General features: G+C 40.6%; 1 long non-coding RNA gene across 1 annotated transcript; it reads right to left on the bottom strand.

Annotated features, from left to right (window-relative positions):
- Window positions 1-3,263: 3,263 nt before the first annotated feature.
- Window positions 3,264-8,540, bottom strand: LOC131412377 (uncharacterized). Its single transcript, XR_009221766.1, has 4 exons — window positions 8,492-8,540; window positions 6,477-6,554; window positions 4,245-4,328; window positions 3,264-3,306 (listed from the first exon to the last, which is right to left on the bottom strand). It is a non-coding gene; the product is annotated as an uncharacterized LOC131412377 (long non-coding RNA).
- Between the last annotated feature and the right edge of the window lie 7,463 nt (window positions 8,541-16,003).

Consider the following 16,003-nt stretch of genomic DNA (forward strand, 5'->3'; position numbering starts at 1 on the left):
TCAACAAAATTGACAAACCTTTAGCTAGACTCACTAAGAAAAAAAGAGAGAAGGCACAAATAAGTAAAATCAGAAATGAAAGAGGAGAAATTACAACAGACACCTCAGAAATACAAAAGATTATAAGAGAATACTATGAAAAGCTATATGCCAACCAATTCGACAATCTGGAAGAAATGGATAAATTCTTAGAATCACACAACCTTCCAAAACTGGATCAAGAAGAAGTAGAGAATTTGAATAGACCAATCACCAGTAAGGAGATCGAAACAGTAATCAAAAACCTCCCCAAAAATAAAAGTCCAGGACCAGACGGCTTCCCTGGTGAATTCTACCAAACATTCAAAGAAGACTTAATACCTATCCTTCTCAAACTCTTCCAAAAAATTGAGGAGGGGGGGAAGCTCCCTAATTCATTCTACGAAGCTGACATTACCCTGATACCAAAACCAGACAAGGACAACACAAAAAAAAGAAAATTACAGGCCAATATCACTGATGAACATCAATGCAAAAATCCTCAAGAAAATACTAGCAAATCGCATACAACAATATGTTAAAAAGATTATACACCATGATCAAGTGGGATTTATTCCAGGTATGCAGGGATGGTTCAACATTCTCAAATCAATCAACATAATACACCACATTAATAAAATGAAGAATAAAAATCACATGATCATCTCAATAGATGCAGAGAAAGCATTTGACAAGATACAGCATCCATTTATGATAAAAACTCTGAATAAAATGGGTATAGAAGGAAAGTACCTCAACATAATAAAGACCATATATGACAAACCCACAGCTAATATCATCCTCAATGGTGAAAAACTGAAAGCTATCCCTCTAAGAACAGGAACCAGACAAGGATGCCCACTCTCACCACTCCTATTTAACATAGTACTGGAAGTCCTAGCCAGAGCAATCAGGCAAGAGAAAGAAAGAAAAGGGATCCAAATTGGAAAGGAAGAAGTGAAACTGTCACTATTTGCAGATGACATGATTTTATATATAGAAAACTCTAAAGAATCCACTAGAAAACTTTTAGAAGTAATAAACAAATACGGTAAAGTTGCAGGATACAAAATCAACATACAAAAATCATTTGCATTTCTATACACTAACAACGAAGTAGCAGAAAGAGAAATTAAGAATACAATCCCATTTACAATTGCAACAAAAAGAATAAAATATCTAGGAATAAACTTAACCAAAGAGGTGAAAGATCTGTACACCGAAAACTACAAAACATTGCTGAAAGAAATTGAAGAAGACACAAAGAAATGGAAAGATATTCCATGCTCTTGGATTGGAAGAATTAACATAGTTAAGATGTCCATACTTCCTAAAGCCATCTATAGATTCAATGCAATCCCTATCAAAATTCCAACAACATTTTTCACAGAAATAGAACAAAAAATCCTAAAATTTATATGGAACAACAAAAGACCCCGAATAGCTAAAGGAATCCTGAGAAAAAAGAACAAAGCTGGAGGTATCACACTCCCTGATTTCAAAATAGACTACAAAGCTACAGTAACCAAAACAGCATGGTACTGGCACAAAAACAGACACACAGATCAATGGAATAGAATCAAAAGCCCAGAAATAAACCCACACATCTATGGACAGCTAATCTTTGACAAAGGAACCAAGAACATACAGTGGAGAAAAGAAAGTCTCTTCAACAAATGGTGTTGGGAAAACTGGATAGCCATATGCAAAAAAATAAAAGTAGACCCTTACCTTACACCATACACAAAAATTAACTCCAAATGGATTAAAGACTTGAATGTAAGACCTGAAACTATGAAACTTCTAGAAGAAAACCTAGGCAGTACATTCTTGAACATCGCTCTTAGCAACATATTTTCAAGCACCATGTCTGACGGGGCAAGAGAAACAATAGAAAAAATAAACAAATGGGACTACATCAAACTAAAAAGCTTCTGCACAGCAAAGGAAACCATTAACAAAACGAAAAGACAACCTAACAATTGGGAGATATATGCAAACCATACATCTGATAAGGGGTTAATCTCCAAAATATATAAAGAACTCATGCATCTCAACAACAAAAAAAACTAACAACCCAATTAAAAAATGGGCAAAAGACCTGAACAGACATTTCTCCAAAGAAGATATACAGATGGCCAACAGACACATGAAAAGATGTTCAAAATCATTAACTATCAGGGAAATGCAAATCAAAACTACAATGAGATGTCACTTCACGCCCGTCAGAATGGCTATAATTAGCAAGACAGGAAACAACAAGTGTTGGAGAGGATGTGGAGAGAAGGGAACTCTCATACACTGCTGGTGGGAGTGCAAACTGGTACAGCCACTATGGAAAACAGTATGGAGATTCCTCAAAAAATCAAGGATAGAACTACCATATGACCCAGCTATTCCACTGCTGGGTATTTATCCAAAGAACTTGAAAACACCAATGCATAAAGATACATGCACCCCTGTGTTCATTGCAGCGTTATTCACAATAGCCAAGACTTGGAAGCAACCTAAGTGCCCATCAAGGGACGAATGGATAAAGAAGATGTGGTATATAGACACAATGGAATACTACTCAGCCATAAGAAATGATGAAATCCAGCCATTTGTGACAACATGGATGGACATTGAGGGTATTATGCAAAGTGAAATAAGTCAGAGGGAGAAGGTCAAATACCGTATGATTTCCTTCATTAAGTAGTAGATAATAACAACAATAAACAAACACGTAGAAACAGAGATTGGATTGATGGTTACCAGAGGGGAAGGGGGTGGGAGGAGGGTGAAAGGGATAATTCAGCACATGTGTGTGGTGATGGGTTGTAATTAGTATTTGGGTGGTGAACATGATGTAATCTACGCAGAAATAGAAGTATAATGATGTACACCTGAAATTTATACAATGTTATAAACCAATGTTACTGCAATAAACAACAACAAAAAATCAGTCAGAAGCATCCTGCTTGCTGCAAAGACAATTAGGACTTTTATATCAGGAAAGCAAGACAAATATTTAATGCTCTATTTTTCAACTTCTTTTTTTCTTTTTTAATAATTTTATTTATTTATTTTTCCCCCAAAGCCCCAGTAGATAGTTGTATGTCATAGCTGCACATCCTTCTAGTTGCTGTATGTGGGACTCGGCCTCAGCATGGCCGGAGAAGCAGTGCGTCGGTGCACACCCGGGATCCGAACCCGGGCTGCCAGCAGCAGAGCATGTGCACTTAACTGCTAAGCCACGAGGCCAGCCCCTATTTTTCAGCTTCTTAAAATAGGCTTCTGTGTTGAACCCTGTGTCAGAAACAATAGTTTTGAAAGCCAGAGTTTTGGATTTTCAAGAATTAGGTTCTATTGGGAGGGGAAAAAAAGGTATCTCTTGAAACTCCAAAGAGAGAAAATGTAGAATCTCGACCTTTGCTGTGAAATGAGGGAGGACAGAAGAGAGCACCACACCCTGCCCTGGGCACTGGATGGAGGAGAGGAGTTGGGTGAGGAGTGATCCTCCATGAAGAAAACTAGTGGGTCCTGGCCAAGGGGAACAGCCAGCCCCTCTGCCCGAGGAGACGCGATGAGGAGTACCACCTCTCTCCAGCACCAGGGGGCAGTGTGGAAGCCAAGCCAGTGCTCACAGACCACCATCAAGTGAGCCCTGGGTGATTTCCCGGTTGATGGGCCACATAAGCAATGCCATCACCACTCTCCGGAGGGGACCTTTCACTGACAGATCCTGCAGGTCACCCATGATGAACCAGAAAAGCGACACTCTCCTGGACCTCAAAGTTGTGCTGAATGTCATCGGAGCTGCCCCTTGGTCAACAACCCAGGACACTCATGAGCTCTCAAACGTAGGATGGTGTTCCTAACTCACAGAGGGGCTGGGGCAGGAATGGAAGACAGGGCCCTTAATGGCACTGGGGTGGGACTGGGAAATGGTCAAACCTGCCCCAGTTCACTTTTGAGAAACAGAAATGTGGACCGTGTGGCTGGAATATGATGCAAGTTAAGGATGGAGGGGTAAAGGCCACACCAGAGGGCCTTGTAGACCCTGCTAAGGAATGTGTCTTTAGACAAAGCAACAGGCCACTGGAGGGTTTTAAGCAGGAGAGAGCCATGAGTGGCTGTACGAGAAGAATCTAGAACTGGAGTACTTTCTGCTAGGGCCAGGCGGTGGGCCATATTGGTGGCACATCCATTGTCCTCACACTGTCTCTTTCAAATGCTCTGCTCACCATGTTCCAGCACTCCTGCTGAGTCTTGTAAGCCTTCCGACTCTCCTGACCCCAGGCTGAGACTGGGTAGTGATTCTCTTCCTACTGGAAAGAAAAAACGTTAATGCACATTAGCGGTAAGAGTAAGAGAAGAGGACTCTGTCTACATGTTGGTGAAAATAAAAATTGGTACCATATTTTAGAGGGCAATTTATAGAAATTTATCCTAAAGAAATAATGTAAATGTCCATTAGTAGGGATTTAGTTAAATAGAGTATAGTAAACGATACATCTGTATATGGAATATTATGCAATTAGAATGAGGCTGTACCATTTACTGACATGAGAAGATTCCCAAAAGAGACCGTGAAGTGCAAATAGCAGGTTATGAAACCGTACATGTAGTATGATGTATAGGTGTGTGTGTGTGTGTGTGTGTTCCTAGAGCCACAAAATAAATATGGAGGATTATTTCAAGGTGATAACGGTGGCTTTCCATAGAAGGAAAATCATGGGGAAATTTCACTTTTTATGGAATGCATTTCTGTAATATTTAAATGATAACGTATTATTGCATTTGAAGACATGAAAAACAAGAAAAACTTAAGGCCATTTTGAAAGTTTGATGAAAGGGAAGCTCTGACAAATGGCTGAGAGGCTGCTGAGGAGGGTGACCACAGGACGCGACTGCTGGGTTCACTATTTCCTCTGAGCCTGGACAAGTTTTTCGTCCTCTCTGGGCCTCAGTTTCTTTGCCTGTAAAAGGCTGAGGCAGGAATGATTCTCCTGGGAAGAGCTCAGACCTGCATTCAAATCCTGATTCTTCCATTTACTAGAGGAACGACTATGGGAGTGAACCTCAGTTCTCCCATATGTGAAAGGGAACCACCCCCCGCCCCCAAGGGTGGTCATGAAGACCAGCAGAGGCCTTACCCCATCTTGGAGCAGGGTGGGCACATATGCAGACTTGGTTTCCTCATCCCTGGTGATCTTTACAGCTTCTCCACCTCTGAGGCTCAGTGATTCCACACCACTGAAAGCATGGCCTCAGCCAAACCCTTCCCCTGCTGTGAGAGGGCTTGACCTTGTCACGTTGTACTCAAGCTACAAAAATTTTTTCTGCTACTACGTGCCCAGCTTCAGGAATTTGAGTGAAACATTAATTTCATGATTCTCCCCTTAAAACAATTTGCAGTCTAATACAGCCCTTGCAGAAGGGAGGAGGAACTCATTTCATCAACTTAAAGTTTAAAAAGTGTTTCTTTTCATCCTTTTTTCTCTCACAGAAATGTGATCCTTTTCTATTATACAAAGTCTTGTCAGAAAGGAACATTAATTATATCAAACACTAAAAACACCTTTTAGAACTCTGACTTTTAACAAACTAATTGAAAATAATAATATTTCAAAGAATTCTTACATTTCACGAAAGCCAATCAAGCTCAGTTAGTGTCATTCATTCGTTCATTTATTCAATAAGTACTTTGATTTTGAGCGTTTACAGCGTGTGTTGGGGTTAGAGACCGTTATTTTGAAAACATACAGAGATTTTAAAAGTCTTACCGTGGTGGCACTCACCTTCTTACAGGGAGGGGGGTTGAGAGAAATGGAAAATAAACAAATAATGCAGTAAAGGAAAACAGAAAGTATCAGGAGAGGAGCGTTCTGATTTTAAATACGGGGGTCAGGTAAAGCCTCACTGAGACCAAAGACCTGGAGATGTACAGGAGCAAGTCGTGTGGGAATTGCAAGTACAGAGGCCCTAGGATGAGGGTGAGCCCAGCACAACGAAGAAAGAGCCAAAAAGCGAGCCAGTGCAGATGGAGCAGAGGCGCGAGGAAGAGAGCTGGAGAGACAGGCAGAGAAGCGAGCCCCCAGCTGGAGCGTCCCCGGTGAGGTCAAAGAACAGCAGGGAGGATCAGAGGCAGCACGGGGTCTTTTCCCCAAAGCAGCCCTACCAAGAAAGATGGCCGGCAGCCAACCCCCAGAGCTTTCTCCCGGGAAGCAGCAGGAAAGAGGGGCAACCCACATTTACCGTTATCCCAGAGCGAAGTTGGAGCTGCTCTTGTGCTTGGACATAGGGAACAGTCAGAGCACAGATCATCCCTTGGTCTCAGAGGCATCTATCAAGTGCCCGAGTGCTCTAGAGACATCCCAGCCTGCTGAGAACATCTCTAAGGACCTCACATAGAAGTCTATCCAGGGACCTATTGTGTCACTGTGGGTTCAAATGACTCAACCAAGAAGACTCACGTGGTAGCAGCTGATCCAGGATGAAGCGTGGACTTGGTCTTCCCCATACGATGTTGACAATCACAGCCATCATATCATCTATTTTTAAGTAGCAAGAAGAATAAAGCCATCATATGATTCTCTTTAAAAAAAAAAAAAACAGAGTGGGGGGGGCAAGCATCAGATGAGGTTGGAGAGTAAGGGAGACCAGCCTGAGCAGGGCTGCACGGGCCGCTGTAAGGAGTTTGGCTTCCACTCTGCGTGAGACAGGAGCGCCAGTTTTGAAGAGAGGAATGATAAGATCTGAGCTAGGTTTCTGTGCTACAGAGCAAGGATGGAAAGGCGGAGACCACGTAAGAGGCTCGTGCAAGAATACCCCCCAGAGACAGGGAAGTGAGATCAGAGTGGGAGCTGGGGAGGTTGTGAGAAGTGGGCATGTTTTGAAGGTAGAGACAACAGGATTTCCTAAAGGAGTGGATGTGGGATGTGAGAGAAAGCGAGGCAACAAGGGTGACTCCCACGGGTTTGTCGGAGCGATCAAAAGGATGGAGTAAGCATCCACTGAGAGGAGAAAGCGCAGGTTTTAGGGGAAAGATCAAAAGTTCACTTGGCTCATTTTACATTTGAGATGTTTCATAGACACTCAAGTGGAAACGTCTAGTAGGACGCTGGACCTGTAAGGCTGGAGTGGAGGGGGGAGGTCTGAGTGAGAGGTAAGACTTGAGAGTTAGTGTGTAAACGGCATTTAAAAGTCCACTGGATGAGACCACCAAGCAAGTGAGTGAAGAAAGGAGAAAAGCTCCAAGGTCGGAGCCCTGGAACACAGCAGCATTTAGAGCCTAGGGAGATGCAGAGGCACCAGTGAAGGAGACTGAGAATGAGGCTAGTGGGTATAAGGAGACCGTGGTGTCCTGAAAGGCAAGGGGAAAGAAAGTGTTTCAGGAGAAGGGAGCGATCTACTGTGTCAAATCCTGCTAAACGGTCAAGTATGGCAAGGACTGAGAATTGACCTCTGGCTATGGCAATGGGAGGTCACTGATGACCTTGGTGAGAGCAGTGTTCTACAGGGCAAAAGCCTGATTGGAGAGGGTTCAAGAGCTCAGGAGAGAAGAGAAAGTGGAGACAGTATCCTACACATCTCTTTAAGGAATTGTGTTATAACAGGGAGCAGAGAAGGGAGAAATTTCAGCAAGTTTGCTCAATGATGGGAATGATGGAGTAGGAACAATTGGTGACGGATGCAGGAGAGAGGGGAGATAAGCAAAAGAGCCAGAAGTATTTGAGTGGGTGGGGAGGCTGGTCTCCATTGTACCCTTGAATGTGTTGGCCATAGATAGGAACACAAACACTTCATCCACAGTAATGGGACGATGGTAGAGGCCAGGGGTACAGACACTGGAAGGTGCTGGTAGTGGTGTGGGAAGCTCGCAGAAATTCTCTTCTGACAGCTTCTGTTTCCTCTGAGAGTGAACTCACAGATAGAGGTTTGAGGACAGAGGAAGAGGCAGGAAAGAAAGAGCGGAGAAGGAATGGACTAGAGAATAATCTCATCAACTGAAACAGGGAACAGTAGGCTTAGTAAACATTCCAATAAAGTAATTTGCAAAAAGAATGGCAGAGTTGGAAGGGCCAAGGGATGCTCTTGGTCAGAGCAAAAACTGGTATATCGTATTGGGCAAGTCAGACAATAAGAGCCGTAGTATGATCCTTGTGGGTGGAGGTGGGATTTGAGCTGATTCGCAGAGTACATAGAATTTGGGTATTTACTGAGAAATCAATAATAATGCCAAGTGCTTTACATTAACTAGGTCATTTAATCCTAACAAAACCCACTAAGAAACAGCTATTTTTATCATCATCACAAGTGCAGAATCATTTGCCTTAGGTCACCCAGATTTAAGTGGTAGAGCTGGGATTCAACCCTACTTCTCTCTGGTGCCTGAGTGCCCACTCCTGAGCTCTCCTCTAACCTGCTATTGGAAGCTGCATGCAAAGCATGTCTTGATCCCAGCAACTGAATATTCAGCAGAACTTACTGGTAGGATGAGCTCCACGTGGACAAAGCTGGGTGATCCTCTGGGGCACACTTACGAAAGCTAAGTGGAGAGAACAAAAGGATACTGTCTGCTTAAAAACATTGGACCTTCCTGAAGAAATTCACAATCCATGAATATAACTGTTCTGGGTGGTAAGTGCACATAGCCCAGTACTGAATTTTCTTAAAGCAAAGCACATCTATATTTAGAAACATAAACTGTAAAGAGTCAGTATAGGAAAATCCAAAGCAGAAACTTGTCCAGGGAGCTTTCGAAAGGAAGACTCACTTCTCCCTGAACTTTGTTTAATGTCCAGGTTATTGATCTTCTAATTCTACTAAGCGCTTGGCATCTTTTTAAATAGTAAAACCATGAGCATTCCTTCCAGTCACGCCTGACTTACACAAAATACAAATCATGACTGATGGATTTACCAAATTAGGTTTCCACAAACTCGAAAAAACTGATTACTAACTTATTTAATCACTCTTCTGAGTGTTTCAGATCGTCGTTCTCCTATCAAATTTTCTTAAATACCTTAAACACCCCAAAAATATATCAATGCTTACAATCTGATTATTACTGTTATATTAAAACCCATTTAAAAAATACTAATACCACTGATTTAAATTTAAATAAATTTCCCCTTTTCTGGGGTTACCTCCTAAGATTGTGGTAATTTTACCAGATATGATATCAATACCTGCTTTGTCCAGTATAGTATCTCGTGGCCACATATGGCTATTTAGAGTAACTACATTTAATTTAAAATTCAGTTCCCACCAGCCACATTTCAAGGGCTCAACAGCTACCTGTAGCTGGCGGCCACTTTATGGGCAGCATAGATATAGAATATTTCCACCAACAGATGTTTCTTTTGGATAGAGCTGGTCTATACCTTCTTTGCGTTGTAGTCATCTCATTAGACTCAAAAGGAGAAACAAATGCTGCCCCAGAGAAGCTAAATTTGCAAGATCTGGGATGTCAACCTATTAGCTCCTGGTTGAGATGCAGGACCTGACTGTAAGGCCAAGAAGATTCAAACCTGAGCCCCCAGTCATTAGCCTGAGCTTCTTTTAGAATAAAATTTCACTCGTTACGTCCATGGGACTTATTTCATGTAAAATTCAGATTTTCGACATTTCATCTCTTTCCCAGATATGATGCACTCTTTAAGTTTCACAAGCTCAGAATTACCTCCTTAATTGATTATCATTGTGATCTATTGATCTATTGATCTATTATTGTAATTTTAAGTGAGTTTTGTCAGAATCTCATTATAATTAGCAAGAACATCTAAATGAGCGAGTCTGTGCCATCATTTCTCCTCTTTGGGAGACTTAGATAATTGATCATCTCAGAACTCACTTTGGGCCTCCATAGACGACCACTGGTGCAAAACAACTGCTGACCTCTCTCAGCCCAGCTCTCTGGACTGACCATGGTTTCAAAGAGCACTTCCTGCTCTTGGCGCCAGTCTGATTTCTTCTAGGAGTCTTGGCTCATCGGCATATTTGTTCTTTCTTGCTTACATAGATTAAAACACTAAATGTATTTCTTTAATAACCCAACATTTACTTAAAAAGCACCAAAACCTCTAAATATTAAGATTCTTCTGCTTCGTCATGAAAATTAGGCATGCCCAATTACATCCATCCCTTCTTTTGTATTATAACTACTTTTTGTACATTTTAAATTAATTTTTCTCTTTTGAGTATCATTAGGAATTTAGGGGCTTCCATGAGCTTAATTTATTCCAAATAATTACAACCATAATAATCACTTGCATTCTTTAGGCTCAGGTTGTCACAACTTGATGTATAGAAGCCTCTTTAAATCCTTTCAGCCCAAATGTGTTTAAAATGTGTTCCGTGCTCCTGGAAAACAATAGAATTTTCCAGAATCATTCTGATTTTTCCTACTTTTTAAAGTGGAAAATGATACTAGAGACCAAAATCTGGGTACTAGATTGAAATTTCTTGATGGTTAAAAGTGTTTCTGCTACTGTTGGGCCATTTTTATTAACTAGAGCTTGGAATATATTTCTTTTTAAGGTCATAAATTCACATTGAGTTTTTTTTTCAACTGAGTATTCATCTGCTGTGCTCTACTCTCCTAGTAATAGGATGTTTCATTTACCACCAAGACTTACTTACATCACTGAACAAAACAAATTTAAATTGTCTCTCAGAGGGTTATTCTGCCCATAAAGGCCATTTGATATAATTTCTAGAAGAAAATAAAATTCTTTCATCCAATAGTTCTGTTTCCATTATAGCAAGCTGGGTTATTTGGAATATCCTTCTTGCTGTAAACAACCAAAAGCAGTGAGTAAAATATTTCTAAAAACTTCTTAAAAGTATTGTAGAGCCACCAAAAAAAAAGTAAAGAACTTGGAGGCCAAAACTAAAAGAAATACAGGAACCCAGGGAAGTAAGCGAAACACTGAACTACTGTTGCCTGGAGGCATTTTAAACTGCTGGCAAACTTGAACTTTGGTTTTGACAGCTTTGAGAGCAAGAACTCAGAAGCTGAAGCAACTAAGGGGGGATGTCTGATGGGAGACCCTCCACAGATCAGGCAGGACTCTCAAGGTCTACTTCCTCGAGGTAGGGTGAACCAAAAGTAAACTGCCCTCAGGTGCTGGAAGCCCTAATTCACATCACTCAAGGGGCCCAATAAAAAAATAAGCAATAAGAAAAACAGACAAACAGATCAATAGAACAGAATTGAGAGCCCAGAAATAAACCCACACATCTATGGACCGCTAATTTTCAACAAAGGAGCCAAGAACATACAATGGAGAAAGGAAAGTCTCCTCAATTAATGGTGTTAGGAAAACTGGACAGCCACACGCAAAAGAATGAAAGTAGACCGTTATCTTACACCATACACAAAAAGTAACTGAAAATGGATTAAAGACTTGTGTATAACAACTGAAACCATAAAACTCCTAGAAGAAAACATAGGCAGCGTGCTCTTTGACATCGCTCTTAGCAATATCTTTTTGGATATGTCTCCACAGGCAAAGGAAACAAAAGAAAAAATAAACAAATGGGACTACATCAAACTAAAAAGCCCCTGCACAGCCAAGGAAACCTTCAACAAAACGAAAAGACAATCTACCAACCGAGAGAAGATATTTGCAAATCATTTATACGTCCAATAAGGGGTTAATATCCAAAGTATATAAAGATCTCATACAACTCAATAGCAAAAAAACAAACAACCGGATTAAAAAATGGGCAGAGGGGAGCCAACCCAGTGGTGTAGTGGTTAAGTTCACGCACTCTGCTTTGACGGCCCAGGGTTCACAGGTTTGGATCCCAGGGACGGACCTACACACCAATAATCAAGCCATGCTGTGGCAGCGTCCCACATATAAAGTAGAGGAAGATGGGTACAGGTGTTAGCCCAGGGCCAATCTTCCTCAGCAAAAAGAGGAGGATTGGCAACAGATGTTAGCTCAGGGCTAATCTTCCTCACCAAAAAAGGGAGGAAAAAAAAACGGGCAGAGTATCTGAATTGACTCTTTTCCAAAGAAGGTATACAGATGGCCAACAGGTACATGAAAAGATGTTCAACATCACTAATTATTAAGGAAATGCAAATCAACACCACAATGAGATATCCCTTACACCCATCAGGATGACTATTATTAAAAAGACTAGAAATAGCAAGTATTGGAGAGGATATGGAGAAAAGAGAACCCACATACACTGCTGATGGGAATGTAAATTGATGCAGCCACTACAGAAAGCAGTATGGAGATTTCCCCAAAAATTAAAAATAGAACTGCCATTTGATCTAGCAATTCCACTTCTGGATATTTATCCAAAGACTACAAAAACGCTAATCCGAAAAGATATATGCACTCCTATGTCCATTGCAGCATGATTCACAATAGCCAAGACTTGGAAACAACCTAAGTGCCCAGCAATAAATGAATGGGTAAAGAAGATGTGGTATATATACACAACAAAATACTACTAAGCAATAAAAAAATGAAATCTTGGGGGGGCAGCCCAGCGGTGTAGTGGTTAAGTTCACGCACCCCACTTCAGCAGCCTGGGGTTCGTGGGTTCGGATCCCAGGCATGGACCAACGCATGCTCATGAAGCCACACTGTGGCAGCATCCCATATACAAAACAGTAGAAGATGGGCACAGATGTTAGCTCATGGCTAATCTTCCTCAGCCAAAAAAGAGGAAGGTTGACAGAGGTTAGTTCAGGGCCAATCTTCCTCACACACAAAAAAACATGAAATCTTGCCATTTGCAACAACATGGATGGACCTTGAGTGTACTATGCTAAACGAAATAAGTCAGACAAAGAAAGGCAAATACTGTATGATCACACTCATATGTGGAATTAAAAAAAAACAAAACCACAAAGTAAAGAAGACAAAATTGGTGGTTATCAGAAGGGAAGAAGGGTGGAGGGAGGGGGAAATGGGTAAAGGGGGTCAATTGTATGATGATGGATGGAAACTAGACTTTTGGTAGTGAGCATACTGCAGTATATACAGAATTGAATTATGATGTTGTACCCCTGAACCTTATATAATGTTATAAATCAATGTTACCTCAATAAAAAAATGTTTTTTTTGGGGGGGGGCCAGCCCCGTGGCTTAGCAGTTAAGTGCGTGCACTCCACTACTGGTAGCCCGGGTTCGGATCCTGGGCGCGCACCGACGCACCGCTTGTCCGGCCATGCTGAGGCGGCGTCCCACATACAGCAACTAGAAGGATGTGCAACTATGACATACAACTATCTACTGGGGCTTTGGGGAAAAAAAAAGGAGGAGGATTGCCAATAGACGTTAGCTCAGAGCCGGTCTTCCTCAGCAAAAAGAGGAGGATTAGCACGGATGTTAGCTCAGGGCTGATCTTCCTCACAAAAAAATATATATATTTTTAGGGGAGATATCTTGAATTATGTTCACCAAAATGTACTGGATTTCCCATGAGTTGTGAGATTTTTAGGTGATTTTTTACTTAACCTCTTAATATTTTTCTGTAGCGCCTATGTTTCTAAAAAAATATTTGCATAAATAAAACAGGAGAAAAGCCATAAATTTAATTAAAATAGTCCCAGACTGATAATGCCCCTAGACACTTGAAAGAAACACAAAACTCTTTGGAGAAAGACATCCTAGGCCAATGCTTAGCAAATTATAGCCCACAGGCCAAATCCAGGCCACAGCCTGATTTTGTAAGACCCACAAGCTAAAAATAGTTTTCAAATGTTTAAAGGGTTGCTAGAAGAAGAAAGAGAAGAAGTGACAAAGCTGTATGTGGCCTGCAAAACCTAAAATATTCATTATATGAACTTTTACAGAAAAGTTTCCCCATCTGTGTCCAAGCCTTCACCTTAGGACACTGAGCAGCACGTGACCACAGACAAAGAAGAGCATGAAGAATCCGTACGCCATGAGTAAAGTCAGCAGACACCACAGACAACAGAACAAGGACCACAAATACTTCTGGAATTGTAATTATCAGAAAACTCTAAGAAAATTATGCATGATATTTTTTGAAAATAAAAGGCTAGGTTTATAAGATATAGGTGGGGAAGAGGAAAATATAAAGTGATTTAGAAGATATGAAAAAGAACCAAATAGAACTTTCGAGAAATAAAACATAACTAAAATTAATATTCCAACAAATGAGTTTAGACATATTAGGATTTGACATGTTGAAATGAGAATTAAGTGAAGTAAAAGATAAGGCAGAAGGAATTATCCACAGTGCAGTATGCAGAAACAAAGTGTAGAAGACATATAAAATAGATTAAGAGGTGTGGAGTGTAAAGTGAGATGGTCTATTATGTGTTTACTGTTTCCTGTTCCAGAAAGAGAGGAAGAGAGAAAACGGGTCAGAGAAATATTTCAAGAGGAAACGGTTGATAATTTTCCAGAAGTGATAAACAATATCAATCCACATGTTCAAGAAGCTGAACAGATTCCAAGCAGGATAAATAAAAATAAATACACAACTAGACACATCATAACGAAACTGCCAAACACCAAAGACAAAGAAAAAAATCTTAAAAGCAACCAGAGAACAAAGGCTTATTTCTTTAAAAAGATCCCCAGATAGACTGAAAGCTGACTTCTAAATGGCAATAACAAAAACGAAAAGACAATAAAATCATATCATTAATGGCCTGAAAAAGAAGTGCCAAACCAGAATTATATAGCCAATGACAATGTCTTTTAAAAATTAGGACAAAAGAAAAACGTTTCCAAATAAAAAAAAAAACAGAGAATTTCCCACACTCAGGGAAATTCTGAAGGTTGTACTTGAAGCAGAAGGAAGGTGAGGCTAGATAATAATCTGAGATTCAAGGAAGAAGGACGAAATTGACAGTGTCAAGTGCTGACAAGGGTGAGGAACAGCTGGGACTCTCGGGCGTTGCTAGCAGGACTATAAAATCACACAACTACTTTGGAAAACATTTTGTTACTTTACTGCAAAGTTAAATGTATACTTACCATACAACCCAGTAATTCTGTTCCTCAATATTTCCCCAAGATTTATTATGGAACCAAATGTTATAGCAGCTTTATTCATAACGGCCAGAAACTGGAAACATCCCAATCCAACTCAAATGTCCATCACTTGGAGAATGGATAAACAAACCGCGGCGTATCCATATGATGGAATACTAGTCAGCAATAAAAAGTAATGGATTACATGCAACAAGACAAATGAATCTCAAAAACATCGTATAGCATAAAAGAACACAGACATGAAAGAAAATATCCTGTAGTATCCCATTTGTATGAAATTCCAAAAGGCAAAACTAATCTATAGAAATAGAAAGCAGATTAGTGACTGCCTGAGGCCAAGGGTAGAAGGGGATTGACTGCAAACGGCATGAGGGACCCTTGGGGTGGTGGAAATGTTCTTCATCTTAACTGTGGTGGTGGTTACATGGGTATAAACGTTTGTCAAAACCCATCAAACGGTACACTTAAAATGGGTGCATTTCACTGCACGTGTATTACACTATAATAAAGTTGTTGGAAAAAGAAAAAGATAACACAATAGCATCAAGAAACATCAGATACCTAGAAATAAATCTAACAAACATGTGCAAGACATCTATACTGAAAACTATGATTGAGAAAAATTAAAGACTTTTATTTAAAAGGATGAAGTGGGATATTAAATATTCTGCAAATTCTTTACACCTTTGGCCCCTTGGTGCGCTCCCCTAAGACTGCCATGTTCAATAAAACTGTGCTGGCCTACTAGAGGGTGAGAGGCCATGTGGGGGAGAAGCAAGGCACTCCTGCTTGTGCCTACACCAACTGCCAGATCACCAGGAGCCACCCCGGACCTCCCAGCCCAGCCAACTCACAGCATCATGAACAATAACAGACTATTGCTGTTTTAAGCCACTAAGTTTTAGAGTGGTTTGTTGCAGGAAAATAGATAATTGATAGAAGGGATATACTACGTGCATAGATTGAAGAGTAGGTATTTTAAAGATGTTAATTATCAC

Source organism: Diceros bicornis, chromosome 13 (assembly GCF_020826845.1).
Source record: "Diceros bicornis minor isolate mBicDic1 chromosome 13, mDicBic1.mat.cur, whole genome shotgun sequence".
Lineage (NCBI taxonomy): Eukaryota > Metazoa > Chordata > Mammalia > Perissodactyla > Rhinocerotidae > Diceros > Diceros bicornis.